The 14,928-nt window shown below is 43.7% G+C and overlaps 1 long non-coding RNA gene across 1 annotated transcript in view; it reads right to left on the bottom strand.

Moving 5' to 3' along the window:
* The window catches only part of LOC129384242 (uncharacterized), a 152,744-nt gene extending 140,395 nt beyond the window's left edge, over positions 1–12,349 (bottom strand). The window contains exon 1 of the long non-coding RNA XR_008611985.2: positions 12,270–12,349. This is a non-coding gene — a long non-coding RNA (uncharacterized lncRNA). The remainder of the gene's footprint in view (positions 1–12,269) is intronic.
* Positions 12,350–14,928: the final 2,579 nt, after the last annotated feature.

The following is a 14,928-nucleotide window of genomic DNA, read 5'->3' as shown; positions in this document are numbered from 1 at the left end:
TTAAAGGAATACGTGTGAAAAAAAAAAATTCTGTGATAGCGCATACATGTGTTGCTCGATTTCTTTGCCTCAATCTATCGAAAAGGTGAAACAGCTTATTTGCTGCGCTCAAATTTCGCATTAGGAAGTAACGTAATCGTCGGTAATTTTTTGTTTTGCTTTATAAAAATTATATCTGCAGAAATCATCAAATTGAGGGGCTTTTGCATGATTCACTTTATATGTTCCCATCCGCCAAATGATGAACAAGTGTTCCACGTAGATGGGCTCAGTTCTTTGCATAGAACACATCCCTGCCTGCACAGCATACTTGACAGTCAAGTAGATTGAGTCCCCCTAATCAGCATCTAAAATACCTCACCAACGTACTCATATCACTGTTTCACAGGAGGAAAAAGCAGAATATTGCATGTTCCAAATTAATTTTTCAATTGCAAGAGACTCTGTGGCTTCAGATTAAGACGTAAGGTGCGCACCATGGTGCACACAGTTAAAGGCCTTGCTCATCGCTCCCGCTTCGGTAGCCGCAAGCGGTCCTAAATAATGGTTTTGTGAACATGCACGTAAACCATAACAACTTTCACATTCCCATTTTCCATTCACATTTAACATTTGACATGGTCGAATGGCCCCCAAAATGTCCGCTGCGAAGTTCCGTGATGGGATGGTGATGTACCCCGAACCGCCACCAAGATGTTACAGGGAGATCTACAGAAAAAGGGGTTTTTTAACACTATGCACAAGGAGACTAAAAATGGGGCCGCAACAACAAATATAGCGGCGATAGACATCACTTTGTCCTCCTCTTGTCCGCTGTACACTTTATAATTTTCTTCTACATACTCAGGATAATTGGGTCGTTTCTCGGCGCAGTTTCTCCCGAAAGACGAAACATCGATTGCGATGCAAATTAGGAGAGAGATATACAAATTAAGTATTGTAGTTTTATGGGCCGTCTAAACTTGGAAAGATTCGCTTGCTAAAACAACGAACAAGCATGGTGGGAGCGCGCACAAGCAAATACGAATACATCACACTCGATGAGCGAGAACACTTGCTGTCAAAACGCTGGCGTGAGCAACCGTGGCAGCAGCAGCGAGCGCAGTGAAGTTCGTGCACTCTATCGCTTCAACGAAAGAGCGACGAGATCACAGCGCGCACCAAGATATGAGCTGTCCGCAGGTCCCTGTCAACATAAATCGCACGCCACCGGAGCCGGCTGGGCGAAGTACGCACTCGTTGGTGGAATCGAAGCCGTACCGCCTACCCGCTTTCCTCCTTGTGTAGCGCGCGGGATTGATAGCGATCGTCAGTGCCTTTGCTTCCGGTCGCATTTTTACAACTGCTAGTAAGTACAGCTGGGCGGGGCACTTTAGGAGATGACCGACGTTTCTGCGTAGCCGCGAGTAAGAGCGGGTGCGAGGGAGAAAATCTGGGGGCTTTTGCTCCTTGAATATCTCACTTTGCCTGTCACTACGTAGGAGAAGTTCCTTTGTCCGCCAGGCGTGCCGACATTCCGGACTGGGGTGGAGTTTGTTAACGCTCCCACGTTGGCTTCCCGCGCGGTGAGGCATTGTGTACGGACGCCCCATTTGTTGATCGCTCTGCCTGAAGGTACGCCAGACGCTCTTTCTCGCGCCTGCGGTGCTGGTGCTTAGACAGTCATGCCAGATTAAAGATTTCTTGCTCTTACGGCGCTATACCTTCAAAAAGGTCACCACTTATTTTTCCCGGGGAACAGTAGGGGCCGTAGTAGAGGCCCAGCCTGCTCTCCTGGTGCAGTATCTTCGCTCTTGGCAGGCTTTTCGTATTTCGCTGTCCCCGACATTTAAGGAGCATTTTTGGGTGGTCCCCTTTGAGGGAAATAAAAACGCACAGCGCCTTAGCAACCGCGATTGAACGCGACTGCCTGATTTCACGCCGTGAGGATTATTGGCTTGTCGTCTCGCCCACGTCAGGTTATGTTACCTTACGTTAACGTTTTACGTTAGCTTAGGTCAGGTTAGTTTAGCGTAAATGACATTAGGCTGGCACGGCTATTCTCACAGCGGTTATGCCCTGCAGATTCTTGTTTTCTGTCTCGGCCTCGTTAGGTTAGGTTAACGCGGCCGAGAATTTTTAATTCCAAAGGCCAATTTAGCCTTATAGCTGCCTCTCAATGCCTCTACCTGTGTCGCTTGTTTTAGGAAGAAGTTTAAAGGTCTTTGAAACATGTATCAAAGATGGCTAAGTCACTACTGCGTCAATGGAAATATTGTATACTAGAGCTTGAATTTACTGTTTTCTAATTAGTATTAAATTGATAATAACACAACAGGGACAGTTTAACTGTGACTGTTCAACATAAAGTTAAGCATGCTTAACTTGCATATTGTGTTGATTCTTCTCAGACCTAAGTATTAAAAGGGCGAAAAATAACATAACATGAAAACGATATAATTTTTCTGGCGCGGCTACGCACAACCTGAAGAATCGGTCCACGCAAGAGGCCGCGTTTGTAGCAGATATATTGTATTCGCGCATAGTGTTCGCCGCAAGCGTTTGCCGGGAAACATTACGGTTACATCAGCTGCAGTACTTGGGAAGCGTGCGAAGCGGTCGCGTATGTTTTAATGCTATTGCGTTAGACTCTTCAAGGTGAATATTAAGCGTCCTCGATTATTTAAGAATATTAACAAGCATTAACAATTGTAAGGCAGCTGACATAAGCAAGTATAACATGGACAGAATTCAGCACGCTCCCAGGAATGGAGGAAGCAGTGAAGAAACAAGGAATAGGCATGAATCAGATGTATGCGTTAAGAGACAAAGCCGGCGATATTATTACTAATATGGATGAGATAGTTCAAGTGGCTGAGGAGTTCTATAGAGATTTATAGAGTACCAGTGGCACCCACGACGATAATAGAAGAGAGAATAGTCTACAGGAATTTGAAATCCCACAAGTAACACCGGAAGAAGTAAAGAAAGGCTTGGAAGCTATGCAAAGGGGGAAGGCGGCTGGGGAAGATCAGGTAACAGCAGATTTTTTTGAAGGATGGTGCGCAGATTGTTCTAGAGAAACTGGCCACCATGTATACGCAATGCTTCATGACTTCGAGCATACCGGAATCTTGGAAGAACGCTAACATAATCCTAATCAATAAGAAAGGGGATGCCAAAGATTTGAAAAATTATAGACCGATCAGCTTACTGTCCGTTGCCTACAAAGTATTTACTAAGGTAATCGCAAATAGAATCAAGAACACCTTAGACATCTCTCAACCAAAGGACCAGGCAGGATTCCGTAAAGGCTACGTAACAATAGACCACATTCACACTATCAATCAGGTGATAGAAAAATGTGCGGAATATAATCAACCCTTATATATATAGCTTTCATTGATTACGAGAAAGCGTTTGATTCAGTCGAAACCTCAGCAGTCATGGAGGCATTGCGGAATCAGGGTGTAGACGAGCCGTATGTAAAAATACTGGAAGATATTTATAGCGGCTGCACAGGCACCGTAGTCCTCCATAAAGAAAGCAACGAAATCCAAATAAAGAAAGGCGTCAGGCAGGGAGATACCATCCCTCCAATACTATTCACAGCATGTTTACATGAGGTATTCAAAGACCTGGATTGGGAAGAATTGAGGATAAACGTTAATGGAGAATGCCTCAGTAACTTGCGATTCGCTGATGATATTGCCTTGCTTAGTAACTCATGGGACCAACTGCAATGCATGCTCACTGACGCGGAGAGGCAAAGCAGATGGGTGGGTCTGAAAATTAATCTGCGGAAAACTAATGTTTAACAGTCTCGGAAGAGAACAGCAATTTACAATAGGCAGCGAGGCACTGGAATTCGTAAGGGAATACAACTACTAAGGACAGGTAGTGACCGCGGATCCGGATCATGAGACTGAAATAATCAGAAGAATAAGCATGGGCTGGGGTGCGTTTGGCACGCATTCTCAGATCAGGAACAGCAGGTTGCCATTATCCCTCAAGAGAAAAGTGTATAAGAGCTGTGTCTTACTAGTACACACGTACGGGGCAGAAACTTGGAGGCTTACGAAAAGGGTTCTACTTAAATTGAGGACGACGCAACGAGCTATGGAAAGAAGAATGATCGGTGTAACATTAAGGGATAAGAAAAGAGCAGATTGGGTGGGGGAACAAACGCGAGTTAAAGACATCTTAGTTGAAATCGAGAAAAAGAAATGGGCATGGGCAGGACATTTAATGAGGAGGGAAGATAACCGATGGTCATTAAGGGTTACGGAGTGGATTCCAAGGGAGGGGAAGCGTGGCAGTGGGTGCCAGAAAGTTAGGTGGGCGGATGAGATTAAGAAGTTTGCAGGGACAACATGACCCCAATTAGTACATGACCGGGGTAGTTGGAGAAGTATGGGAGAGGCCTATGCCCTGCAGTGGGCGTAACCTGGCTGATGATGATTATTATTATCATTATTATTATTTTCAAGCGAAGGTTTCATTGGCTCGCACATGGCCTTGTCTTGGTAAAACAAAAAAAAATCAGTTGCTCCCAGAGCAGAGCAGGTCCGGTAAAGGGCGGTTTGACAAGTTCACAGCTGCGCCACCGCCTGAGCGTCCAGACTCCAGCAGCATGGGCGCGCGCTCACGCGACGCGCGCAACGAATCATAGTCATCTCGCTACCGTCAGGGAGGAAAAAAGCATGAAATGGTTTCGTTTTCGTTTTCGCCGGAAGCCGTTTCGGAAGCCGTTTCGTTTTCGAACGGAAACGGCTTCGTTTCCGTTCAGTTCAGTCTCGGGAAAAGGGTGGGACGGCCACGCATTGTGCGTTCCCCCGAACAACGGGCAGCCTTCGGTAAGCGGCGGCTAGAACTCGGGCGTGAAAGTTCTCACCGTCGGCACGACGGCCCAGCAATTAGAGCCACCCGAGCCCAGGCAATTCAACGTCAACGACAAGAGGATCCCGTACTGAGGGAGCGGGATCCCGAAGCAATCCGGAACCGTTACCTCTGGGTTATTTAACCGTGACGGAGGACAGGTGTGCGCAGGAGGAGATAAGGTTACCCCCATTTTCCGGTAGGGGAAGGGTTGTTTTATTAAACCAGAGTTGAGGCGACATACGAGGGTGCGCCAAATATTTCTGTCACTCTCAATAGCTGGGGCTTGCAATTGCAAAGCGCAGGTGCCACTGCGCTGTCTGCAAAGAGCAGTGCCAGTTTTTATTTTTTTGAGAAGAATTTAGGCAATAGGCACGTGCTCTCAGTGACGTTTTTTATGAGTTCTGATTGCGAGCTTCAATTCTTCAATTTACTTAGGCCTTATTCAGTCAAAAACATACTACATAGTTTTAGCAACTTTCCGGTTGAATGGTACGGCACCTGTCTTGAATGTGCAGCAGGTGTAAACGATAGCATATAAAATGTGTTGACGCACATGAAACATCACGGTGATGTCGACGGCAAAAATTACCTATTTCAAGAAATATGCTGCGCATGATCTAGAAAGGTATTTCGCAACCAAAATTGCCCAAGATAGCCGATTTTTCCTCAAAGATACATGGTCGACGTGGGTCTTGATGTTACTAGTTTTATTGGCTTATTGATTTTACCCTCAGGGTCATGGAGCCATTACAGAGTGGACTGGGAATAAAGAAAACTAAAGCAGTCATTGTGAAAACTGCAGGTACATAAATTCTTGCCCCTATGTATACAATGTTAAGATAGAAACAAACAATGAAATCAGTAAGTAAAAAAAAACTCTTAATGTTCATACAGTAACAACCAAAACTTTGCGAATATTATTGATGTCAGTAATAGAAATTCATTTGCGAGATTGTTCCATTCTTTAGAAGTTCAAGAAACAAATGAGCATAGAAAAGCGGCTTTTTGCTAAGGGGCAGCTACTTTGTGCGGATGGTACATGCAACGCGATATGCAATTTGGCCGATGGAAGAAGTTATTCTGCAAGGTCGAATGATAGTACAACTTTTGGAACAGAGTGAGCCGACAAGTATTTCGTCGTGGAGGCGACAATGAAAGATTCAAATTATTTTCGCTGCTGTTATGCTTGCTCCCCTGCTAAAGTCGGAAAGAATGACACGAGCAATTATTCTGAACACATTCTAAGGAGGTAATCAAGCAGTCTTTTCTAGGAGCCCACAATGCTGTTGAGTGTTCTCGTTAAGGACGAATCAATGTTATAGAACGAACTAATTTCGAAGAAGATGGTACTTTAGAATGTTTAGGTTGCAGGTAACTTAGAGTTTTGTTAGCGTTATTTATTATGTAATCTATACGAAGTGTTCAAGATAGATCAGATGTAGCGTGGATGCCTAAGTATTTTTAAAGATTCTCCCCATGCGACGAACAACTTCCCTAACCCATTCGAGCTGAAACGTATCTTCCCAGATTAACATCTGGACGACATGTGCAAATTATGCTAGGAAGGACCCGCAACACTCAACCACATGATGTGGCAGTGCAATGTAGCTATAGGAAGGATAGCAGTTCCGCCGGAGACCCTATCGTCGAGGTGGGCGGCCGCTCTGTGCAGCTAAGACCTGGGAATTCATACGTGGGCACTCCAGCAAGCCCGTGAGGCGGCGTTAGGCAGGGCTTTGACGTTTCCCGTGGGAGACCTGAGCCCGGGTGCCGTTAAACCTTCCCGGATGTACAATAAAATTTTATCCATCCATCCATCCATCCATTCAAGTGCAATGTTATTGACATAGTATACTGGAGAAGGAGTAGAAATAAGGGTGACTCGCATGATCTTGTGTTTGTTCAATTTCAGTTTCATGAGCCATTGGTTACACGACTTTGCTTTAGGCGTTAGGTCGTGCTGTAGGATGTTAACATTATGGTTTTAAATCTCACGATGAATAACACGATCATTGTTGAATAAGTGTGTTATATTACAGAAAAGAAGGAAGGTCACTGATATGGATTAGGAATGGTACTGGTCCGAGAACGGAACCTTGTGGCACACCACAACGTACCTTGACAAATGGTGATTTGTAGCCGTTGGCAGAGGCAAATTGTAAATGATTAATGAAAAAAAAAATTATTGTAATATACTGTCGTTATTAGGTGACCCAACTTTCGTGGAAGCAAATGATGGCAAAGTTTTTCGAGTGTATCTCAAAACTCTACAACGATGCAATCACCGGCTTATCACCTGTCAAGTAGGTGATGCAAGTTATCTGTGAAATAAATTAGTTGAGTGTCGCATGAATGTGATTTACGGACACCATATTGTATAGACGAGAAAAATTAATTGCTCTCAAGACGGTTGATAAGAGCGGTGAAATGATTTGCGTAAGCAGTTTGCAGCTTCAACTAGTGATATATATGGGGTAATAATTAGCAGGAGAATTGTCGCTCCCAGATTTATGAAGTGGAATGGTCTTCCTAATTTTCCGTTGTTTAGGAAGTTTGCCAGTGTTCAATGGTTGTTGAAAAACATGCGCTAAGATAACGGAGCTACAAGCACAAGTGTTTTTTAAAGAATTTCGCACTTACAGTATCGTATCCTGAATTTTATTGATCTTTGTAGGTAATAATTACTTGGGCAACACAAGCTAGGTGAACAGTCACCATGAGTCAACAATAATCATGGTTATAGGTGCTCATGGTTATGGGAGCGTAGTAATCATGGTTATGGGTTATGTGGGTGCTGGTATGCGGTTAAAAGTGATTAACAAAGGTATCATTCATTACTGTACACTCTAAAAAACAAAGAGAGTTCCGGGCACTCTTTTTGAGGGAGTAACTGCTTGTCCCAGATTTCGCTCTCTTTTCGAGGGTAGATCGACCCTCTTTCAGGGAGAGTAGGTCAACTCCTCCTGAGAGAGTTTTGTTACTCCACCGCAAGGGAATGCTAGTACTCTTACGCAGAGTGCTAATACTCTCCCCACAGGGAGTGTTAGTACTCTTCCGCAGAGTGCTGCTACTCTCCCCACAGGGCTAATAGTACTCCAGCAGACCGAGTGCTTCTACTCGTCCAAGAGCAATACTTCTACTCCTCCAAGCCGAGTGTTTCTACTCCCCCAAACAGAGTGCTTGTACTCCTTCAAAACAGAGTGCTAGTACTCTACCCAATAGTGTGAAAGCACGATGTAGATCCATGGTCGCGTTTGAAAGGATTCGCAGTACTTACATGTGGGAAATATTCGATTCCTTCATAAGCAATTTCTCCACTGAGGCTTGGCGAATGCGATGTAATCTGTAGTCGCCGAGTTACTCACATCAAACATTCTCTCTCTTAAAAGGTCAAAATCTTAATTGATCAGTCACAAGACAAACTGAATAATAATTTGAGAAACAGACTGACAAACACATAAAATCAGATTACAATGGTTCCCATGAACTTAAGAACAAAGCTTGTAATAAAACACAAGTATATTCTCTAAGGTTTCATCAGTATTACAGTGTAGAAATATCCTTTAATTTCAATTGGCCTCCTTCTTTTCAAAAGTTTACAATGGAAAGTTAAACATAGAACAAACTTGTGCAAACTCACAAAGTATTGACACTATGATTGAAAAAAATATGCGCCACTTTACTGGCCAGCAAACCCATTTCTGGATAAAACGAGTGCACTTATATGGTAGAGGTTACCAGATGAGCTGCTAAGCATGGGGCTAGTAATATAGATAAATCGCGCCAGAAACTTTTTTCGTGTGCCATATTCTAAGACAGCAGCTCATTTGATAATGTCCTGTACAGCATATGGATGTTCCTGACTGAGAGTACAGTGCATTTAGAAATGTTTTGTATATTCTCATGTGAGGCCGTCGGTCTAGCTCACCTTGCTTATTTTTACATAAGCCCACACTTATGTAAGGGCTGCACCCCATTGTTTTTAAGTGTGTCTTGTCGTGGTTCTGCAACAATATCCTGCCCAGTCTCAAACCGGTACAGAGGCACATTATATTTCCTATTGGCTTGGCCTCCTCACGAAAGTAGTTTCCTGGTGCTGTTGGGATTCATCCGTTACACTTTCTCACAAATAAATAAAATTTACATTATCTAGTATGTAGCAAATGAGTTTAAAACTGCAAGGAGCATTGGCATTAAAATCATGTGCATCAAATTTCTTGTCATATATGGTAGCGTGGCATTCCCATTACGGTAAGAATGCTATATTTCTGAGGAGCAGCTTGCATAATTACATGATCAATTATTGTGACTCGTTCAATATGCGATCTAACTGAAGTGTAGCATGGCTTCAGATGTGAACCAAAAATCAGATGTGACGAATACGATGCATCTAAGACAACATGAGCATAAATACAGGCAGGGATGTGCACGAAAAGAACAAGGACGCAGAACATTAATTGAGAATGGCACCATCCTGTTTCACATATCCCTTCCGTATACGCGGATTTTGCATGCGACTATGCACCTACTTGCACGATGAACCAACTACCTGAAACCAAAGCTTTTTTTCCTACTGAAGGGGTTAAGATGTGCTATAGTAAGAAAAATTATCCGCCTTCAAAGAATCTTCGTCTCAAAACAAGTATATACGTGTGTAGGAAGATTAATACATCGCCTCGCTGCGCACTCTTTCTTAAGTCCAGAAGGATTATGTCTACAGAAGCTATGAAACTGAGAGGCTTTTGCTTGAAACTATATGGTTATACCCGTCAATTGGTGAACAAGTGTTCTAATGAGATGCTCTGAGCTCTTTGCATTGAACTCATCTCTACCTCCACTAGCTTACTTGGTTGGAAAGTAGATTAGACAAACCACAATTTTACATTTTTAAAATCATTTTCAATTCCAGGCGATTCTCCGGCTTCTAAGACGTAGGGCGTGCACCACGGTGTAGACACAGGCCTTAATTGCTCCTTGTTTTCGCTTCGGGAGGCACGAATGGTACTAATGAACTGGTTCCGTGAGCATGCACGTAAACGATGACTTCTTAAACATGGGATTCTCTTCCCCCAATGCTTCCCCTTTCTGGAACCTAAAAGGAAGCCATAATTCTAAAACTAGGCGTAAAAAAAGGTAGAAAGGAAGACATGAAAATCTGCCTGCTTCATGTCAGTATTTAAAATACAGAATCACACTCACAAAATATATCGTGTGAAAAAGTCAAACTAGGACATGTGTAAAACAACATCAAGACAGTCAAGAACATGGCAGTAAAGGAAAGTCTTAGCTCTTAGTCTTCCTACTGAAATGCATGCGAAACTTCTAAATGACTGCAATAGTCAACTGCTAAACTAACTTCAATTCTTAGATTTAAGCAAAAAGAAACAACCGCCAGTTCATCCTCGTGAAGCACCAACGTTAAAATACTCCTGCTAATAGATGGAATATTGGTGATTGTGAGATATCTTAGGTCTGTCATTAGTCTGGTGTGTCGCAAACACCACTTGTGACACATCCTAAGCAGGTGCACAGTGTGCCCCCCACACCATCTCTGGTTGTGCCACTGCTCAAAGCATAATTTGAGGATCATATCTGCAAACTTGATGCTCGGTATGGATGAAAATATGGTCCTCCAGTTCAATGGATGTGATTGGATGTGCCTATGAGAAAGGGCAACAAGGCTTGTTATGGCAAGCTTATCCACATTTCAATAATAACAAGAGACTTCACTGCGGCCTGCATGTAAGCTTCCAAAAAGGCATCAACGTATTTTCGTTTATGAAGTGCGCATTGGAGTTCATTTTTGACAGACTCGACTACTGCTGCAGTTAGAAATCTAGCATTTTACATACTTGAAGGCATGTAAAAGTTGCAGTTAGACCACATTTATTAGTTTATTAGACGAACTCTTTGTTTTGTGTACGACAGACGACTGGTAGCATGAAATTAAAGCAAGGTTTTATTTTGACACTTTATTTCTCTACTAAAATAATAAAGCGATAACCACATTTTGATCTGCCATGCAATAGCAAGATGCACACATTACGGTGTAACCCCCAGAGGAAGTTTTATTTAACTGTTCATATGACATAAATCTTAAACGCCAACTCACAATAGCAAATGCGCAGGCATGTCCAAAACAATAAGCGTTTGCAAAGCGCCACTGCAATTGTAATTCCACACAGCAGCCGTTATATTCGATGCCTATGCATAACTCGCTGCTTGACGATCCACCGAGTTCGTAGACATACGCGCCCTTTCAGATTAGCACCGTGTTCGATCACCGCAACAGGAGACTTTTATAAAATCAGACATACAATCACACCATTTCAATACATGAGCAAAAAACGTTCAGTCTTAGGGCTAAACACCATGAGAGCGATTTAGTGCGCCACGGCGATGAGCGACGGCTTCGAGCGACAAAACGGGCCGTCGCTTTAACAGATCGCTCGGTTCTGAAAATCTAGAAATCGTCGCTCCTTTTCCGGAATTGCTATGAGCGACTAGCGAATAGCGCGAAGCCGCAACTGGATGTATGTACATCGCTCAAATACTACTCATTGTCGCGCAGCACGAGCAAACGTCTGAATTTTTATACGTGCAAGGATAAGAACCTACTGTAAGACCTTCGGAAATATTTGATGCTACTTTTTACAGTAAAATGCATCAACTTATATTACTAAAGCACGCGCCACGCTAGTTTCGACGCGTGTTTGCAGCCCTCATGCAGGCAACATCGGGAAGGCGGCGCTATAAATCGTCGCTCGCAACATCGCTTATATGGGGTTTACACTTTATTCAACATAAAACATGGATTCCTCATGCGTTTTTAGCACGTTCAAGATAACGCGCCCAATTGACCGCTTGCAGCATGCAGCTGAATGCCTGCGGAAAAGTTTCTAACCAGCACTGGTTCTGCACGTAACTTCAGTGGTCGCAGATTACCCATGGGCGAGACACCCTCAAGCGCGCGGCTTATTTATAACGAAAGCATTCCGCCAACAAAACGACCCCTTCTGTTATGTGACTCCTTAATTCAACAGCGTTCCATACACAGTAGACTGCCAAACTGAATAAATTCAAACACACAAAAGGCACTTTAAGCACCCTCCGCATAGGCTCGGAATCATGGTCTGGCGAACAAACCATTTTAAGCGTTCTCTCGCCTCACGCCTTATTGTACATACCATGGTTCTGGCAGCGTTTGCGATTTTCAAAGCTCTTACAGATAGCGGCAAGTGATAAAATCACATGCAGTTATCGCGACGACTGGCTTTTTCGATTGACATCGAGAGACACACCGCGTTTGCCTAGTTTGTTGTCAATCGCGTTGGCTGAGCGCCGCGACGACTTCCTGGCGATAGCATGTCATATACGTAGAATGTGCACCTAAGTTAGAATTCGCTTACCGTTGAGGATTTGTTCTTATATCCAATGGAGGGCGAAGGACTGTCGTGTTTTCGCGGCGACACGAGGTGGCTGACACACGCTCTCCCTTGGATGGCCTTCGTTGCAGCTCGCTGGACGGATCACGGTCCAGTGTTGCCAGGTCGGACAAAGCGGCGTAGCCCAAAGCTAGAGAAACAGTAGCCCAAATGTAGCCAAGCACAAAAAAGAGGAAAAGAAATTTGTAGCCAATATAGCCATTTTATTTTGTATATACGTACGTTTTCACATTCGACTGCGGGGATCCCTTTTTGCACAACCCGTCGTAAGAAAAAGTCCGTGACGCTCTGATGGTCGACCCTTGACATCCACCACATCGGCATCATGCTTGCACACAGAACACTGTTTTGTGCCCCGGAAACTCAAGTTCCAGCGAATCGCTGCTGAGGGAGAACCTGTCGAAATGAACATCGAATGTGAGCACGAACAAAAAACTTGGATGACGCTTAAAGCGACTGACAACTGGCCAGAATGTGCTGTAAGACGTTGATGGAAATGAAATGATCATAATTTATAGTGATAGAACCAGGCATGGCTGTTCGCAACTGAAGTTGGGATTATAATTTTAAATTGGCAAAGAAAGTGGCGACGCCTGGCAATGAAATATTGTTAGTTTGGGTGAAGTCCATGAGATTACTGTAAGTCGGCTGTTATTAACTACAACATAAATATAGCTTAAAATTGCAGTTGCTCTAATGTTAGACACTTGCGATTTATTCTATGCTTCGGAAATCAAAAGCGCACACATGGCTACGGCGACACGCTGAACTGCGTGTCACGTGTAAAACCGTCGTTTTGTTTTCAATCCGATTGGTTTCGCTTATACTATTTAACACTTTCCCTACCGCGCCCATTAGACATGGTTATCTCGATAACGATAGTTTGAAACGCCGCTTTCCAGACCTTCCGCGCCGCTCACGGACACACTGCGCTATTGCACGCGAACAAGGCAAACTATATTTTTGTTGTGTAAGCAGTTCGCTTTTTTCCAACCGGGAAGTTATTTTCGAACGCGCTTTGATGTATCGCGATCGTCAAAGTAGAAAGGAAAAATGGCTGCCCCCTGTGTATTGTTTAAAACGCAGCTTTAGAGACCTTACGCACCGCTCACGGACACACTGCGCCTTTGGACGTGAAGGAGGAGACCCACATTTTTGTTTTCTGAGCAGTTAGATTTTTTGACGCTAAGTGGTAATTTTTGAATGCGCCTCGAAGTTGCGCGATTGTCAAAGTAGAAAACAAAGATGGCCGCCTCCGAAATCGGTGCGTGCGCTTCAAGAGATGGCAGATGTCGTGATTCCCGTGGGTCTGCGGCTGATTTTGTCGATGGATCGCGCAGCAGCGCGCCTCAGGATGCTGCCTATTCGTCGGACTCTGATAGCGACGACGATGCAAACTTGCCCGGAACATGCGCGGCCACAGGCCGGCACGTTCTGCTGTAGTGCTTGCTGTTACATTTTTGTAGTGGGATATCTGTTCAATAAAAAATTTTGATTTTTTTCGTAGATAGTGCTCATTAGACTGTAATACATTTTGTATATCTCATAACTTAAATTATGAGGTTTTACGTGCCAAAACCACTTTCTGATTATGAGGCACGCCGTAGTGGAGGACTCCGGAAATTTCGACCACCTGAGGTTCTTTAACGTGCACCTAAATCTAAGTACACGGGTGTTTTCGCATTTCGCCCCCATCGAAATATCTCATAATTTCTTTACATATTTTTCTTAGTAGTTACAAGCGTGTCTTTACAAACTTCGTTCAATTTTATCTCACAATCTCGATTCTGGTAATTTGTACTTATTATGACATACATCTCGTTAATAAAACTTTTATGCGTGAAAAGTGCACTCATTCTGCTCTTTATTTATGCATTACGTAAAATATTTAATGCAGCATTACCTTCAGAAAAAAAAAAATCGGGCCTAACCTACAAAATATACCTATTTTCCCCAAGGTAGGGAAAGAGCTTAATACCAAATCAGTTGAACAGGAAACAAAGAAAACACGTAGATATTACCCCAGAAATATTTAAAACTTCGGAAAACATGAATCGCAAGAACGTTGAATTCCTAGACAAAATACTTTGTCACAGTTACGGCTGCACTTGTCGTCTGCCTCCCACTAATGCCGGCGTATAATCACTACCGCGCTGCCCTATCGCCGCTTTCAGCAAGCTTTCAGTGAACGACTACATCCTCACTGCAGATAAAAAATTCTGATAAAGAAATGTTCCATGGCGTTTTCCGCGTTACCACTTCTTGATTAGACACGCTGACCCGTAAGCTTTCCATTGCATTAAAAAATAGGTACCATAAAAATTGGTTCTCAGTCCCTTTATTTTCTACCTTTAAGAGTCGAACGCGATAGCATTCAAAGATCCCAGACTGCTTCCCACGCTTCCCGGCAACTGCAGCTTATGTAACCATAACGTTTACCTGCAGACGCTGGAGGCGACCGATATGCACAAAGCCGAACTTTCTGGTTCTTTTTCTTTCATTCCACCCTCACGGCAGGTGCCGCCGTTGCCGCAGAGGCGAGGGACCGAGCGGGCCGTACCACTCCTGCTTAGCAGTAACCGCTTGTCCTCATTTTTTCCTGTGTCTCCTGTTCCACTTAGCA

This window comes from Dermacentor andersoni, chromosome 8 (assembly GCF_023375885.2).
Source record: "Dermacentor andersoni chromosome 8, qqDerAnde1_hic_scaffold, whole genome shotgun sequence".
In the NCBI taxonomy this organism is placed as follows: domain Eukaryota; kingdom Metazoa; phylum Arthropoda; class Arachnida; order Ixodida; family Ixodidae; genus Dermacentor; species Dermacentor andersoni.
Note: the sequence above shows the minus strand (reverse complement) of the source record. Positions and strands in the feature narration are given on the sequence as shown.